Source organism: Festucalex cinctus, chromosome 1, assembly GCF_051991245.1.
Source record: "Festucalex cinctus isolate MCC-2025b chromosome 1, RoL_Fcin_1.0, whole genome shotgun sequence".
Lineage (NCBI taxonomy): Eukaryota > Metazoa > Chordata > Actinopteri > Syngnathiformes > Syngnathidae > Festucalex > Festucalex cinctus.
This window is the reverse complement of record NC_135411.1, coordinates 67,601,732-67,619,025: the sequence shown is the minus strand read 5'-3', so window position 1 is coordinate 67,619,025 and position 17,294 is coordinate 67,601,732.

The window sequence follows — 17,294 nt, the reverse complement described above, 5'->3', positions numbered from 1 at the left end:
AAGACTGGCATGTAGCATTTCCAGCGATTTCTTAATGTTCTCAATTTCCTTTTTCATAGCCATGTTAGACTGTGATTGCTGCGATTGGCTGGCAACCAGTTCAGGGCATACCCCGCCTACTGCCGAAGCCAGCTGGGATAGGCTGCAGCACCCCCACGACCCTTGTGAGGATTAAGCAGTTAGGAAATGGATGATAGAGTGCGGTTAACAGCTGATTTGGGAGTTGGAAACCAATGTTAATACCAAAAAGGCACAGCCTCTGGCCCTGTCTCCCTCTGGTCTGCTCGCGCCAACCACCCTCCGCTCCAACCAACCGCTCCCGCCAGCCCCCGCACACCGTCGTTTGCTGGGCCGCACTCCTGCTCACTTGCCGATTCCGGCTCACTCGATCGTCTCTGGCTTGCACCACACTCCGGTTCGTAGCTCAGCCAGATCTCGCGACCTCTCTCATCATCCCCGAACGCCAGGGCTTTATCTGTGTAGTCAGGACAAGAAAGTCATTTGGACATATGAGATTGTGAATCACTTTTCCACCAACTACAACAATCACAGAATGCAGCTATGTTAAGAAACTGTAATGGGTTTAATACACTGTAAATTCAACATAATCCATCCATCCATTTTCTGAACCGCTTGCTCCTCACAAGGGTCACAGAAATTCAACGTAATGTATTTCCTAATCATACATTAATAACTAAAAGGCTGTTTTGTAGTTTGTCTTGTCCCTGATATTCTAACACGTGGCAGCTGAGTTGCCATGGATGGCGCAGCGTGACAGCAAAAAAAAAAAAAAAAAAAAAAAAAAAAAAAAAAAAAAAAAAAGGAGAGCAATTGAAGTCAACGTTTATTACAAAGAAACAAAAAGAAAAGAAAAGTGTGGGCTCGACACCACCGCGCGTTACAATTACCGTTCACGGCATACAAAACAAAAAACATTCTCAGACAGCACTCAAGTGTATAAATACTACTTCTAACTTGGGCAACGTTTTGAATAAATTGTGCCGCTTAGAGTAGCTTAATGATTTTTCCTTGTACTTCAGTAACATATTGAAGTATCTGTTCTCCTATTATAAAAATAAAAACGTTTTAATGTGAGCAAGTCTTTAAGCGGCTATTTTAACCTGAACCATCATACTCTATATTAGTTTCTTGCAAAATATTTGTAATTTTACAATCATGTATGCTTTCATCCATCCATTTTCTTGATCGCTTATTCCTCACAAGGGTCGCTGGGGGGTGCTGGCACCTATCTCAGCTGGCTCTGGGCAGTAGGCGGGGGACACCCTGTACTGGTTGCCAGCCAATCGCAGTCATGTATGATTTGCAAATAGCAAATCAGGCACCAATGCTGTCAATACTCATAGTACTGAAGTTTTGCACACAAAAAAAAAAAACTCTTACTAACTTATTTTAACTTCTAGTATATTTACTAGTGTTGTTCCGATACCGTTTTTTTGGCCCCCGATACCCAGCTTTGCAGTATCAGCCGATACCATGCCGATACTTAAGGTTTTTTTTCCTCAACATGAAAAAGCTGTCCTGCCATTAGTTCAGAGCATTCAAGGGCAAATAGGACATCTTAGATCGGCATGCAGTGAACATGTCACATATCAGTGAATGTCGTGCACAAGCAAGACGCAAGATGCTGCATCCTAAATCCTATATTAGGAATGTTACTTGTGAGTACTCAACTACTCATGATACCACTATTTTAATGCAGTGTCGGCGCCTCTGCCGATATCAGTATCGGAACAATACTAATAATTACTCGAGTACATATATTGGCTACTCTGCACCTCTGCCTTTGACATGTCTGTCAGTGTTGCAGAGATGTGAGCAGTGTCATTGTCAGCAAGCCATTTTGTTAACATAACGAGGACAAATGTTATTATGGCTTGTTGTTTTTGTTGTATTAAGTTAACATTATCTCAAAAGTATGAATATCTTGCTACTAGGTGGAGGAAATAGCCCGTCAAAGGATAACCCACTTCATCAGCCAGCAGTCAAGCAAGTCAGCTGATCTTCAAATCAACGCTGACACAATCACAGCAATAGACATGGCAACAGCCCTTCTGGACCTTTCATCAAATAAAACATTTCAAATTCATCTTGTTTATTGAATGACACATTCTTCACTTTGAATACAGCATTTTATTTTATTTTTTCTGTAACTCTTGATATGGTTTAACTTGTACTCAATATTTCAAACTCAAAATTGGAAGATGTCTTGGAAGCATCATTTCTTCATTTTCTGGGACAGTGACATTCTCTCCAAACAGGATCTTCAAATGCTGGACTTGACTGCACCTTGATGTCATACCATTTGCCACCGTCTCACTGATGGATCAATGCGTAGTTCTATTTCGTTCCTCGTCGACCGTCAGAGGTGGTGCTGAACAGCATGCAGTGTCTCCTCCGCGCACACACAGACAATAATGCATACCAAAGAGACATGTCGCTAGAGTGTCCTCCAAGTGACTCAGCGTATGACTGCATGCTGGCACCTGTACAAACAAAATATTTATGCAATAAATAAATAATCACGATTTCTAAAACTGTCAGGTAAAGGTCCAGTATATTTCCCCCTTTATATTAGATGGGTCATTTTCAAAACACAGTCATCATCCTCCATAGGTTAACTTTTAGCTTTGTCTTGTGAACCAGAAGAGAAAATATTGATCACATCAGAATATTAGTAACACTGATAGACATCATACAGACATTGCATCAATGTGTCAATTTGTATTTTTATCTGGCTTTGGCATTATGTTGAAGGCTAATGTGCATGTTACAATTGGTAAAAAATTGTTTGAATTTCACTGCAAAACTCGTTTTAACAACATATGGGTGTATGGGAATTTAAATTGGCCTAGGTGAGATGAACAAATTACCATAAATAAAAACAGCAACTATATAATCAACTAACATCTAATGAAAGGGTGTCGAGTTTACCTAGTAAGATCAAGTAGACCGGTGGCTTTTTTTTTTCTTCTTAAAGACAGTATAAGAAAAAGTGCAGGAACAAGTTGTTTGTATTTTACACTACCCATAAGACAATGAATGGCCCAGGTAAAAGGAAATCCATTCTGGACAGAAACTAACAGCCAAAAAGAAGGCTTCAAAATTGTGGCTTCAATATGTTTAGTCTCGTGAAGATTAGCAACACGACATTAGCTTACTGGACCGCACCGTATATGATCGTACAATAAATCTTGACTTTCTACTAAAACCGCTTTCTTTCCGGCCAATTTGAGGTCTCTGCATGTTAACCAACGTTTAATCTGTTTCACACTGTGTTTATCGATTGTACCATGGAAAAATTTCTCACCTGGGACGTCGTCCTCTTCCAAAATGACACGGAAGTTGAACAATGAACAAGACACGCAGTCACACATAGATCGGCGCATCTGCTACATCCGGGCCACTGAGCTGTCACTAAAAAACAACCAGCCAATGAAAATGGATTCTCTATTAAGCCCGCCCACCCGTGATGTTTGTGCCAAAAGTCAAAAGCAAAAGTCTGAGCTTCAACGCAAAATGAGGAAGCGCAAACGAGGGAGCGTAAATGAGAATCGAGGGAGCGTAAACAAAAAACTGGGAGCGTAAGTGAGAAATTATGTAATCGAGAGCAAACGTTTTTCTAACTCATAGTTTTTGTTTGCACTTCAAAAAAATTTGTTTGAAACTAAAAGTTTTGTTTACACTTCAAGCAATTTTGCTTGACTCCTTTTAGTTTTGTTTACGCTTCAAAAAGTTTTGTTTGATTCTTTTTGGCACAAATCTGTGTGAGGTTTGCGCCAAAAGTCAGAAGCAAAACTCTGAACATCAACGCAAAAGAAGGAAGCGCAAACAAGTGTCAGGGCTGCTGCCTCTGCACCGGGAGGTGCATGTGCGTGTGAGGGTCCGCAGAAGCCTTGCAGGTTGGGCGTGTTGGAGTGTCAGCAGCTGAGTTCCATCTCCCTAATTGTGGCTGCTGCTACTTAAGACGCTCTGAGACACCAACCACCTGCCAGGTTGTCAACGCTCCAAGTAGAGTAATAGTTATCTACCCGTTTCTCTTGCTTTCAGCAAAATTTGAATACGTGTACTTAGTCTGCCTGTATTCTACCTATATGTCACCCCGTGCTCCTGCTTTTTGTGGACTCAATCGCCTGCCAGCTTGTTTGCCTGTCTGCCTGCCTACCTACCTACCTGCCTGCCTGCCTGCCTGCCTAACCTCCACCTGTGGACCGCCCGCCAGGCTGTTCCCCCCGGGATTCCACTTTTACTCCGGCCATAGGAGAACCCTCCAATAAATTATTTACACACTATCTGCCTTCCTCAGTTTCTGCACTTGGGTCCTCTTCCCGTAACCGCAATCCCTGACAACAAGGGGACGTAAACGAAAAACGAGGGAGCGTAAATGGAAAACCAGGAAGCGTAAATGAAAAATGATGTCATCGAGGACAAACATTTTTCTAAAGTCTTAATTTTTGTTTGCACTTCAAAAAGTTTTGTTTACACTTCAAGCAATTTTGCTTGACTCCTTTTAGTTTTGTTTATGCTTCAAGAAGTTTTGCTTGATTCTTTTTGGCACAAATCTGATTCCATAAAGAAGCGCCACCTTGTGGTGCGGTGCCACACTGCCGATTGTTACAATATTTCAATTGAAAACACATTCATAGTGTTCTTGAGTAAAATATTTGCTGTCAGAATAGAAGTAATATAGAAGGTTGTGAGTCTTGTACTCAACAAGGGGCTACCGGGGGCTTGTTACCTTAAATTGCATCAAACTAAACAACAAATAACATGCAACATGAAATCATAATTTATCTGTTTCCTGAATTGTAAACGACAGTTTGTGCAACCCTTTCAGGTATCCCTATTTCACCAAATCTTCAGTTTTAACCAGTATGTAACTTCAACGGCAAAATGATCTAAGCTCTGACCAGCAAAAGATATGCAGAGGTGAGTGGCGCTCATTACTCACTGTCACAGGCTGAATGACGGGAACATGAGCTGTTAAAACAGACACAGAGGACTATTTATAAATAACAGCATAAGGAGCTCGAGCTTGACATCCCATTTCATGTATTTCCCAACTCACCCTCCCACTACAATTGTGTGTCTTTCCCTAAACAGCTGGCACAGATGCAGCAAAAAGATCCCGAGTGTGGCCAAACAAAAATATTACCTCCACCCTAATAGCTTTCATGCATAAAAATAGAACAAACATACAGGAACTACTGTACTTGTCAGGGGCTGGCGAACATGCTCCTCCCTGGGAGCTACACATTTCACATTTCTTTTAATTGGTCGCAGCTTTCCCCAGGGTGGGTGCTGTGTGGGAGCAGCAGACACAGTAATGGTTTGCCTTGGGAGCTGTGCATTAAACACAAAATGGTCACCCTACAACACCTCATAAATAAGAGTCCCTTATTGATGATGCACACTTTAGGCATCACCAAGGTATTATGTAACACCCTCAGTCTGATATGTCATTAATTGTAATGAATGGTTGCTGGTATGAATTGCATAGAGATATGTTCAAGAGAAGAGGTTTTGGACCCAATTATCGGGACAAATCCACTCTTAACACATCTCACATATAAAGATAATCTTATAAGATAATCTTGTAAGACAAAAGATTGTCGGGCGTTTGATATCCTTGGTCGGGAAGGGGCAATATCGGGACAAAAACAGCCCGATTCTCTTTATGTGTGAACCAGGCTTAAGCAAGACAGGTCCGTACAACAGTGGCAATGCCATTTTAGTCTTTCCCCTCGTCATTCATTATTGTCGTCTGGCAGTTGGGGTAGCGCCAAACGCGAAACAAAAAAATACATAAAAATAAAGACAATCCCTTACCTCTTTGGCACGGCGGTGGCCAGCAAGGGCAAGATTTTCATCTAGAAGAATGCATGCATGCCACCCAACAAAATGTTTACTCCACATGAAGGTGAAAGGCTTCACTTCGCTGACATTAAACTGCTCTTTTGGACGACCGCGCAAGTTGATCCCGTTCACATTTATGACTGAATTTTTGGCTTCGGGAAACTAATAAAGAACACATCCTTCATATATGGTCGGTTGTAGTTTTCTTAACAGCTGCGTTTACTTGGCATGTTGTTTTTCCGGAGATAAACGAGAACAAAACAAGCACTATTTGCATGGCTTGTCAATGAGCGAGCATCTTTTTGACCCACTTCCATGTTCAAGTTGCTGAAGTCACGTGGCCTTGCGGTCTAAAAATAGCATTCGTGTGGTTCCTGATTCTCTTGTAAGCACGCAAAAGCTATTTTTCTAGCTTCACTTCATTGAGAAGTTTGACTATTAATTGTTAACAACAAACCCATAAAAAAGTAAAATGATAGGTAGCACTAAAATACTAAACTGATTTTGTTTTGACAAGATTATCACTCAGCCAGCAGCGAACACGTTTGTTTACTGAGGTAGGCTATGCTTTGTTTCACTTTTAAATCTGAATTGTTGGATCACTTCTTGAAAAATATTGTGGTACATTATGGCTGTCCCAAACATCTCTTATGAATCTTTTCAAATAAAGTACATCTTTGGAATGACTAAGTGGAACACACAAAGTTGTATGTCCATCATCAGTTCAATCAAGATAATACAACAGTAGCACACAAGACACTGAATTGCAGGGGTGTCAAAATATATACTTGTTCATGACTCAACAAGAAGTATCAATATTAAGATTTAAAAAGACTTTAGTAGAAATTGAAGTATCAACTTAAGCTTTTTAGTAAAAGTATAAAAGTAAAGGTTTCACAGTTTACACAAGCAGCAGTCATATGCAGTATGTAAACATTGTTGTAGAGCGGCAATTGTTGCAGAGCGACAAAACATAATTTTCTCACACAATCGATAATTGCCATGTATATGAATAGTGCACCATATATACCGTAAAAGATGATCTAAACCATTGTTTCTGGCTGCAAAGCAAAATAAGTCTGTAATTAACGCTTAGAAATGATGTCACATATAAACCAGGGCATGTAAAGCAGATCGGATCGCACACAAATACAAGAGCGCATAACTTGTCATTCTGAAATTGCATTAATGCGGAACATGGCCCTGAATATGAGGCACCAGGCAGAATCCATAGCAAACCTTTTATTTCCCAGCCTTTTATTTTCTCCGGTCTCATGTAGCATGAGAGACAAACAAGAAAATAAATGATAGCTCGGCTACTCTTCAAAATAGGTTTAATTATCCTCAAGGAAGCTTAATGGGAGAGAGGGATGTTTTTTCTGAGGGGTGACAACCTCTGTGCCTTGAACCTTGAAGGCGCACACACACGCACACCCGCACGCACATCCACATCGACAAGCACAGTAAGAACACAGTCATTCATCATGATGTCAGCTGGAGCTGGCTCAGAGGAGGAAAAAAAAAAAACTAAAATCCCCAGGTTAAGTGTTTGTGTGAGCAAGTGTGTGCGTGTAAATGGAGAGGCTATTCTCTGTGCTGGTGGGTAAGATTCCGTTTTAAAACAGTGCCGGGTCGATGCATAAATAATTAACTCGCGCTTGTTGAGTCACCACAACAATCCGAATCAGAATCATTTTTATTGGTTAAATATGTTAAAACAAACAAGGATCTCAGGTAGCTGATGAGCCACTATAACAAAATAAATGTACATTTGGGACATAAACACAAAAGTACAGTTAAGCAATATGCTGTTTTTATGAGTGACACTCCATCCATCTGTTGTTAATATAGACAGAGAAGAGCAGGGGAGAGAGGACACATCCTTGGGGTTCACATCACTGACGGTGTGTGTGGATGAAAGCCCACAAACAGGATCACGTTGGTCCCTGGACCATCAAGATCAAGTTCCTGTTCAATGTTGACTGCATCATCAACAACCTGTTCGTACCTGCTCAGTCGGCAAATCCAGTGATGCTCTTTTGTGTGGTCCATCAAGAGGCATTCAAAGACATCATGATCACAGATATCAGAGCAACAAGCTTGCAGTCAATCAGTTTTCCGTTTTCTTGGGAACTGTAAGTGCCACAGATCTATCGAAGATCTGAGTGAAGTGTCAAGCCATCTGATCAGTGCAGTCTTTCATGCAGGAGGGAGAGATGAAAACCGAGCCCAGAGTCTTGTCATTTTGTTGTTGCTTGAAGAGACGATTAAAAGCCTGTTCATGAATGGTTAAGGGAGCGGGTTAGTCAGATGTTAATGTGAATTTCTAAACATATTCTTGGAATATCAAATAAAATGCTGGAGGATCTTAACTAAGGGTACACAGACTTCTGACAGGCTGTAAGGTGAAGCACTATCCCTGGCCACAGAGTTGTTATTTTTGAAGAAGAAGCTGTTCTCACAACAGCTGGTTTACTTTTATACAGTATGATGTAGTTTTATCATTTTTACAACCAAAGACTTATTTTAATAGCCCATAAGCGACCCTACAGCACTTTCAGATTGTTAAAATCTATTTTTTTTTTTTTTTTTTTTTTTTTTTGAAGAGCTCAGAATTGTTCATTCGGTAGTCTTACCGATTCAACGTCTTGTCATCATTGCTCTTTTTTTTGTGTGTGTGTGTATGTGTGCGTGTTAAAATCTATTTGAGTTGTTGGGAATATTTAACAAGGTAGAGAAGGCTTTTTGGTGATATTTTCCCCAATGCGACGCTGCACCATTGAGAGAAATAAAAGTTAAGTAAATCTGTGTTTTTATGCAGACCACCACACTGGTATAGTGGTTTGTACAACTGTTTCACAGTTCTGAGGTTACAGGTTTGAATTTGGCGCAGGCCTTCCTGTGTGGAGTTTGATTTTTGTACTAATGGCTTCCTCCCACATTCCAAAAATGTTCATGTTAGGTAGGGTTGCCAACGTTCTCATTCCGAAATAAGGGACAGGTGCACGGCACGGTGTCATATAAGCCTGTGTCTACATCAGTATCAGTACATGTAATATTCTGGCCACTCGCTCTTGGTAATTAGCTTAAACATAAGCTTACTGTAGGTGTGGCAACGCAAGCTTTTTGTTAATTAAAATCCCGTTTGGACCTCTCTGCATCCTCACCCTGCTTCCTCGCATTTGGGTCCACAATCACACCCCAAACATAACAGCATCACTGTGCGTGAGGAAGTTACTTCCTTTCAGGTTGTATTGCTCATGTTGTATTGCTCCCGCTGATACGTTCGCAGCCGACGTATTAAGTATAGGCGACATGAAGCTGTGATGGAAGCCAGAATGTGCCTCCCTCTCTCTCTCTCTCTCTCTCTCTCTCTCTCTCTCTCTCTCTCTCTCTCTCTCTCTCTCTCTCTCACTTTGCAAGATCTCCACATAACGTCACACCCAGCGACTCATTTTACTGGCTGCGAGCAACTTCTTTGTCACTTGTCAACCTACGAGAGCAGCCGTTGTCCAAAAATGGCAAAGATGCCGTTTGCTGCATTTCGTGTAAGAATTAAGAATTATTTTACAGGACTTTTGAGGTCCTGTACGGGACATAACAATACGTTATTAAAAATACGGGCGTCTCAGCTATTGCGGGACAGTTGGCAACCCTAATGTTAAGTTCAGTGAAGACTATTCGGGACACTCACACCTTTTAGTGTAATTCTGAAAACAAACATGGTTCAAAGCCATGTTGCAGTGCAGCCTTAGGTCACAGACAGACACGTACTGTCAGGGTCACAGCGGACGTCTGTGATCGACCTGGTCAACTTTGCATTATCAAGACATGCTTAAAACTCCTGCATGGACTCAAGCTAATCATTTTCTGCTTCCGCCATGTCAAGAACTGAATATTTCTTGCACTTCTTTTTTACAGGGAATGCAAAGATCCACTTTGATGGCTATGAAGCAAGTCCACAATGACACAAACCATCCATTTCTTACAAGCTGCATGCATTTCCAAAAATACCAACATTTGGTGCAGCCCAGCCATTCGCACAGTTAAACCACACCACGTGCCAGACTTGCACTGGGAATGAATGTAGAGCCCAAAGTGGTGACAAAGTTAACAACTTTAATTAAAATACATAAATAAACTGTCCTCCATATTCATTCAAGCTGGTTTATTTTGGTTTAAGACTAACCTACTGTATAAAACCAAAACATTTATCTGTAATAGATCTGATCTTGCTTATTGTACTCCAGATTAATGTAATTCTTGTAGGTAAAAAAACAAAAAAACAAAAAAAAACATAGGAAGCGGACAATGAAAGTCACATTCACAATATTGAGGGGAACAAAATCCTAGTAGATTTTTCAAAATTGTTCTGGCCTAGCAACTAATGACCTTAAAGTTCTTCAAATGCCCTATTGAAAATAAGGTAAATCAATTAGGTCCTAAACTATAAGTCACTGTAATTGTATCAATACCGTCAGAATGTAATCTTTGATGCTGTTTATCTAACTTGGCAGTAGAAGAAGGGAACACTATTCATCGAGTTAAAAAGTAGAACCAAAGTAAACGTTAAACTCTTGCCGCACGTGGGAATACATCCACCAGGAGAAGATATTTGTCTTCCATGTCATCTGTCCCTTTTTTTTTCTATCGCTCCACGGTTGCTTTTCATATTTTTCTGTCTTCCCCAAAGACCCGATTGCTTCACCATAATCCCACCTCTCTGTCACAAGGACAAATGCACTGGAGAGCCCTGTGTGGTTCAGCACATGCACGGCTTCATATTAATGTGTCCCACAACTCCTTCAACCATGGGCACACCACCCCACACAAGCTCTCCATGCAGGTACGCATATGGGAACAGTGCCTGTGCTTGCAAAGATGTGTGCTTTACTTTTAAAAGATCTATTCTTTAATTTCTCATCCACTATTAAACACTAGATGCACAGAAATGACTGTGACTATTACCTGATGAACAGTAGATTTTGATGACTTCAAGTGTGACTTGATCACCTATAAAACCTGCACCAATTCAGATTGTTTGCTACCTGAAAACTTGAGGTTCTTTAAACCCAAAGGTCACTTTGAAAGACCCATTGCTATGGTGACATTTCAAAGTTTCCCATTGGAGCAATCGGCGTTCATAAAGGCCAGACTAGGAAAATCAAGAATTTAAAGGTTGTGCAGATAAAAGAATTGTTTATATGTGGGTTAGACAATGAGAGGACTTCATCATGCATTTTGGAGGACTGTAGAATATCCAGCGAAGCCACAACAAGGCAGTCAACTGAGGCACTCGCTAAGACCCCCCCAGCTGAAACAACCCACTAAAGACAGTTGACAGTGGCTCATGTCAGTACCAAAACAATGGAAATGGTGGTGTCTTCTTGCACTGCTTCAGCAAATTAAATGGACTCTCGCACTATTCTGGTTAACAGTGTACATAGCACCACATATTATGTAAATTAGTGGTGTACGATACTGCAAATGTTGGTATCGATCCAATACCAAGTAAATACTAGAGCTGTGAGCAGCTATAAAGGGCCCTCGCAGCCCGGGCCACGTTGGGGTACTTGCACGTTGGGGTACTTGCACGTTGGGGTACTCGCACATTGGGGTACTGGCACATTAGGAGCAAAAATTCTTTGAACATGGCATGATAAACCTTTACATGTGGATTTTTTTTGCCAGGTGTGATGTGTGTGTCAAGCTCAATGGGTTTGGGTGATTGTTAAGATCAGCAAAAATCAGCCTCCTTTTTTATTTTTTGGGAATGAGTTGACCTGATTGGTATTTTTTGCAAAAGTATATATCCCCATTATCGCTCGTACTCATTGCACGATGTTGCTTTTATTGTCCATAGAGGCTATCAATAATAAAACAAAATAAAAAAGTACATATGTTTGTAACGGTCTGATACCAGTGAACATCTTGAGTAGTGGAAAGTAAAGAGTATTCATAAATGACTTAGTTATAACACTTACAATGAGTTCACAAATGTTGTACAAAATACCGTAAGTGGGGTTGTTTTTTTTTTATGCCTCAAGGACGAGGTGGCGCTGTATTTATAACTGAATTTTGTCATAGCGATACCTTTAGGCCTTGACTATAAATATACATGTCAAGTTTGTGATTTTTTTGAAGCATGTACCGGGGAGTTATTAAGCATATCCTTCATTCACGATACTGCTTTTAACGTCTATAGAGGCTATGAAAAATAAATAAAACTAAATAAAAAATACATATGTTTGGATAGGTCTGATGCCAGTGAACATTTTGAGTGGTGGAAAGTAAAAGAATATTCATAAATGACTTAGTTATCACACTGAGAATGAGTTTACAATTTTTGTAAAAATACCATAAGTGGGGTATTTTTTTTTCATGCCTCAAGGGCTAGGTGGCGCTGCATATATAACTGAATGTTGTCATAGAGATACCTTCAGGCCTTGACGAAAAACATACATGTCAAGTTTGGGATTTTTTGGAGCATGTACCGGGGCGTTATTAAGCATATCCTTTTTCAGTGCGAAACACAAATTTGTATGCCCCGCCCTCATCATATAGTATTTCTAAAAGTCAAGATTTTTCCCCCTGTCGTTGGCTCAGGTCTTGACATGGTCCAGGTCAAGTCTTAACTCAGTCGGATGAAACGTGTAGGAGAAGTGGGCAAAAGTATGCCCCCTGTAAATGTGCAAAAATCTTCAAAAAGGGGACATTCAAAAATTCGTAGCTCGCTTCCTGTTCATTTTAGCATATGGGTCCAAGAGACTTTTTTGTAGGTCTTGGGCTCCCTCATACACCTAAAAATTTCCGAAGATGTTGCTTAAACGTACAACCGGGGCTGCTTCGTTAAAAATTTCTAGGGGGCGCTATTGAGTCATTTTTGTAAAAATAGGACAATACATGATAAAATATTGCTCATTTTGCCAGGCCAGATGTGTGTGCCAAGTTTCATGAGTTTCTGTGCATGTTTAGACCCTCAAAATTGTCCCTATTGTTTTTGTAAAAATTATTATTATTAGGGCCCGAGCAGCGACCGCTGCGAGGTCCCTATTGTTTTTGTAAAAATTATTATTATTAGGGCCCGAGCAGCGACCGCTGCGAGGTCCCTATTGTTTTTGTAAAAATTATTATTAGGGCCCGAGCAGCGACCGCTGCGAGGTCCCTATTGTTTTTGTAAAAATTCTTCTTCTTCTTCTTCTTCTTCTTCTTCTTCTTCTTCTTCTTTATTCTCCGCAAACGATCGCGATTTTGGGTACCTAAACATTCACGAAAACTCACCAAACTTTGCACACTCCTCAGGCCCGGCGAAAAATTTGATATTATGAAGTCGTCATAACAGCGTGACTCTATAGCGCCCCCTAGCGTAGAAAAATAAAAACCAAGCCCGGCACGTTTGAGCTAGAGCAACGAAAATTGGCAGGCACGTGTAGCACCCCGAGACGCACAAAAAAGTCTATTGGGACCATGTAGCTAAAATGTACAGGAAGTGAGCTATGAATTTTTTAATGTCCAATTTTGGCCTATTTTGGCACATTCACTGTGGTCATGCTTTTTCCCCCTTTTGCAAACATTTTTCATCCAATTGACTTCAAACTTGGCATTTATCATCTCAAGACCTGAGAGAACAACTGGACAAAAACATCTTGCCTTTTCGAAATACTATATGACGGGGCGGGGCATCAAATATTGCCTTTAAAATTTCATTTGTCCAGAAAGAGCAAATGCTTAATAACTCCCATGTTCAAGCTCCAAAAAATCTCAAACTTCTCAGGCAACGTAATAGTCACGGCCTGAAAACATCTATATAATAAAATTCAGTTATACATATAGCGCCACCTAGTGGTAACAATAAATGTCATACTTTACGTTTTTAGCTACTGTGCTGAGCTAATTGAAGGGATCCAGTTGAAAATTGGTCAGAAAAGCCTTAAGATGTTGATCATGCCCCACACCGAATATTGTAACTTTTCGCCAAAGGGCGCGGCCGCTACGGTGAAGCAAAGTCTGAAGATTTTTCGTGACAATAAAAGCTGCATTAACTTGACCGAGATGATCCTATCTTCACAAAATTTCACACATTTGATGAGAGTCCAGCCCTAAAGACATCTACGAACTTATATTTCATCTTACTGATAGCGCCACCTAATGGCATTTTTTTTTCTTACGAATTTTCTTCTACGTTTTTGTCCAAACACGTTAACTGGACCTACCTCATATTTGCTCAGATGAGGGTTTCGGCCTTCACGATGTCACAACACGAAGTTTGTGAGTTTTCGCGAATTGCTGTGGGCGTGGCTAAGCGCTGTTCGCCAAGAAAACAACGCAGGTTTTGAGGGTCTAAACATGCACAGAAACTCATAAAACTTGGCACACACATCTGGCCTGGTAAAATGAGCAATATTTTATTGTTGATTGTGCTATTTTTCCAAAAATGACTCAATAGCGCCCCCTAGAAATTTTTAACAAAGCAGCCCCGCTTGTACGCTTAAGCAAAATCTATTAATATTTTTAGGTGTATGAGGGAGCCCAACACCTACAAAAAAGTCTCTTGGACCCATATGCTAAAATGAACAGGAAGTGAGCTACGACTTTTTGAATGTCCCATTTTTGACGATTTTTGCACATTCACAGGGGGCAGACTTTTGCCCACTTCTCCTACACGTTTCATCTGACTGAGTTAAGACTTGACCTGGACCATGTCAAGACCTGAGCCAACGACAGGGGGAAAAATCTTGACCTTTCGAAATACTATATGATGAAGGCGGGGCATCAAAATTTGTGTTTCGCACTGAAAAAGGATATGCTTAATAACTCCCCGGTACATGCTCCAAAAAATCCCAAACTTGACATGTATGTTTATCGTCAAGGCCTGAAGCTATCTCTATGACAACATTCAGTTATATATGCAGCGTCACCTAGTCCTTGAGGCATAAAAAAAAAATACCCCACATACGGTATTTTGTACAAAAAATGTAAACTCATTCTAAGTGTGATAACTAAGTCATTTATGAATATTCTTTTAGTTTCCACCACTCAAAATGTTCACTGGCATCAGACTTATCCAAACATATATATATTTTTATGTATTTTTGATAGCCTCTGTGGACATTAAAAGCAATATCGTGAATGAAGGATATGCTTAATAACTCCACGGTACATGCTCCAAAAAAAATCCCACACTTGACATGTATGCTTATAATCAGGGCCTGAAGGTATCTCGATGACAACATTCAGTTATAAATACAGCGCCACCTAGCCCTTGAGGCTTATATAAAAAAAAAAAACACACATACGGTATTTTGTACAAAAAAATGTAAACTCATTCTAACTGTGATGACTAAGTCATTTATGAATATTCTTTTAGTTTCCACCACTCAAATTGTTCACTGGCTTCACACCGATCCAAACGTATGTACGTTTCCATTTTGTTTTATTCATTTTTGATTGCCCCTTTGGACAATAAAAGTAACATTGTGCAATGAGTACAACGAGCGATGATGTATATATACACTTTTACAAAAAATACCAATCAGGGCAACTCATTGCCTAAAAATAAAAAAGGACGCTGATTTTTGCAGGTCTTAACAATCACCAAAACCCGTTGAGCTTGACACACACTGGCAAAAAAATATTCTACATGTAAAGGTTTATTATGCCATTTTCAAAGAAATTTTGCTTCCAATATGCCAGTACCCCAACGTGCCAGTACCCTAACGTGCAAGTACCCCAACGTGCAAGGACTCCAACGTGGCCCGGGCTGCGAGGGCCCTTTATAGCTGCTCGCAGCTCTAGTTATTATTATTATTATTATTATTATTATTATTATTATTAGGGCCCGAGCAGCGACCGCTGCGAGGTCCCTATTGTTTTTGTAAAAATTATTATTAGGGCCCGAGCAGCGACCGCTGCGAGGTCCCTATTGTTTTTGTAAAAATCGCTGCTCGGGCCGTATTGTTTTTGTAAAAAATATTATTATTATTAGGGCCCGAGCAGCGACCGCTGCGAGGTCCCTATTGTTTTTCGTTCGAATTATTAGGGCCCGAGCAGCGACCGCTGCGAGGTCCCTATTGTTCCTGAAGGAATTCTTATTATTATTAGGGCCCGAGCAGCGGCGGCGGCGGTGCCGCTGCGAGGCCCTATTGTTTTTGTAGGAATTCTTCTTATTATTATTCTTTTTCTTCTCCGCAAACAATCGCATTTTTGAGACACTAAACGTGAACGAAAACTCACCAAACTTTACACGCACATCAGGCCTGGCGAAAAATTTGATATTTTAAAGTCGCCATACATGATAACAGAAAAATGGCTCCTTAGCGCCCCCTACATAGGTTAAACGGATCCCTGTCCCGCTACGATTGTCCGACGGCTAGGAAAATTGTGTGGCACCTGTAGCACATCCCAATGAACAAAAACCTCTTTGAAGTGTGTACCCTAAAATAGACAGAAAGTGAGGTATGAGTATTTAAATGTCCAATTTTTGCCAATTTTTGCACATTTACAGGGGTCATACTTTTGCCCGCTTCTCCTACACGGTTAACCCGATTGACTTCAAACTTGGGATGTACCATCTCAACACCTGGGACAACATCATTGTGAAAAATGAAAAGTTTTTGATATACTATATGACGGCGGCGGCGCATCAAATTTAGAGTTTAAAAATTCTTACTTCACGAGGCATTGCCGGTTGTACGTTTAATCTAGAGCTACGAAAATTGGTACACATATGTAACAGACTATGACCTACAAAAAACTCTTTTTGAACCATATGCTAAACCTAACAGGAAGTCCACCATTTTGATTTATTTTGGAACGTGTTGCCATTTTTTTGGCCATTTCATTGGGGTCTTATTTTAACGAACTCTTCCTACAGTGTTTATCCGATCATCTTCAAACTTGGTGTGATTCATCTTAAGATGTTGAAGATGAAAAGTTATTGAAAGCTTTGTATTTCGTCGCACACTGTTGTCATGGCATGCACTGTTTTTAAAGGAAAAAAAATATCCTTAAAGAAGCATTCCCATTTGTACGAAGCAGCTAGAGCTACGAAAATTTGTAGACATATGTAACAGCCCAAGATGTACAAAAAAGTCTCTTGGTGCCCTGTGCTAAACCCAACAGGAAGTCCCCCAGGGGCCGGGCATCACATTTTGAGCTAAAAAACTCCTCTTTAACAAAGCATACCCGGCTGTACGTTTCACATAGAGTTACCAAAATTTGTAGCGGTATATAACAGCCCTCGAGGTACAAAAAACTCTTTTTGAACCATATGCTAAACCTAACAGGACGTCCGCCATTTTGATTTACTTTGGAATGTGTTGCCATTTTTTTTGGGCCATTTAATAGGGGTCATATTTTTACAAACTCCTCCTCCAGAGTTTATCCGATCATCTTCAAACTTGGTGTGATTCATCTTAAGA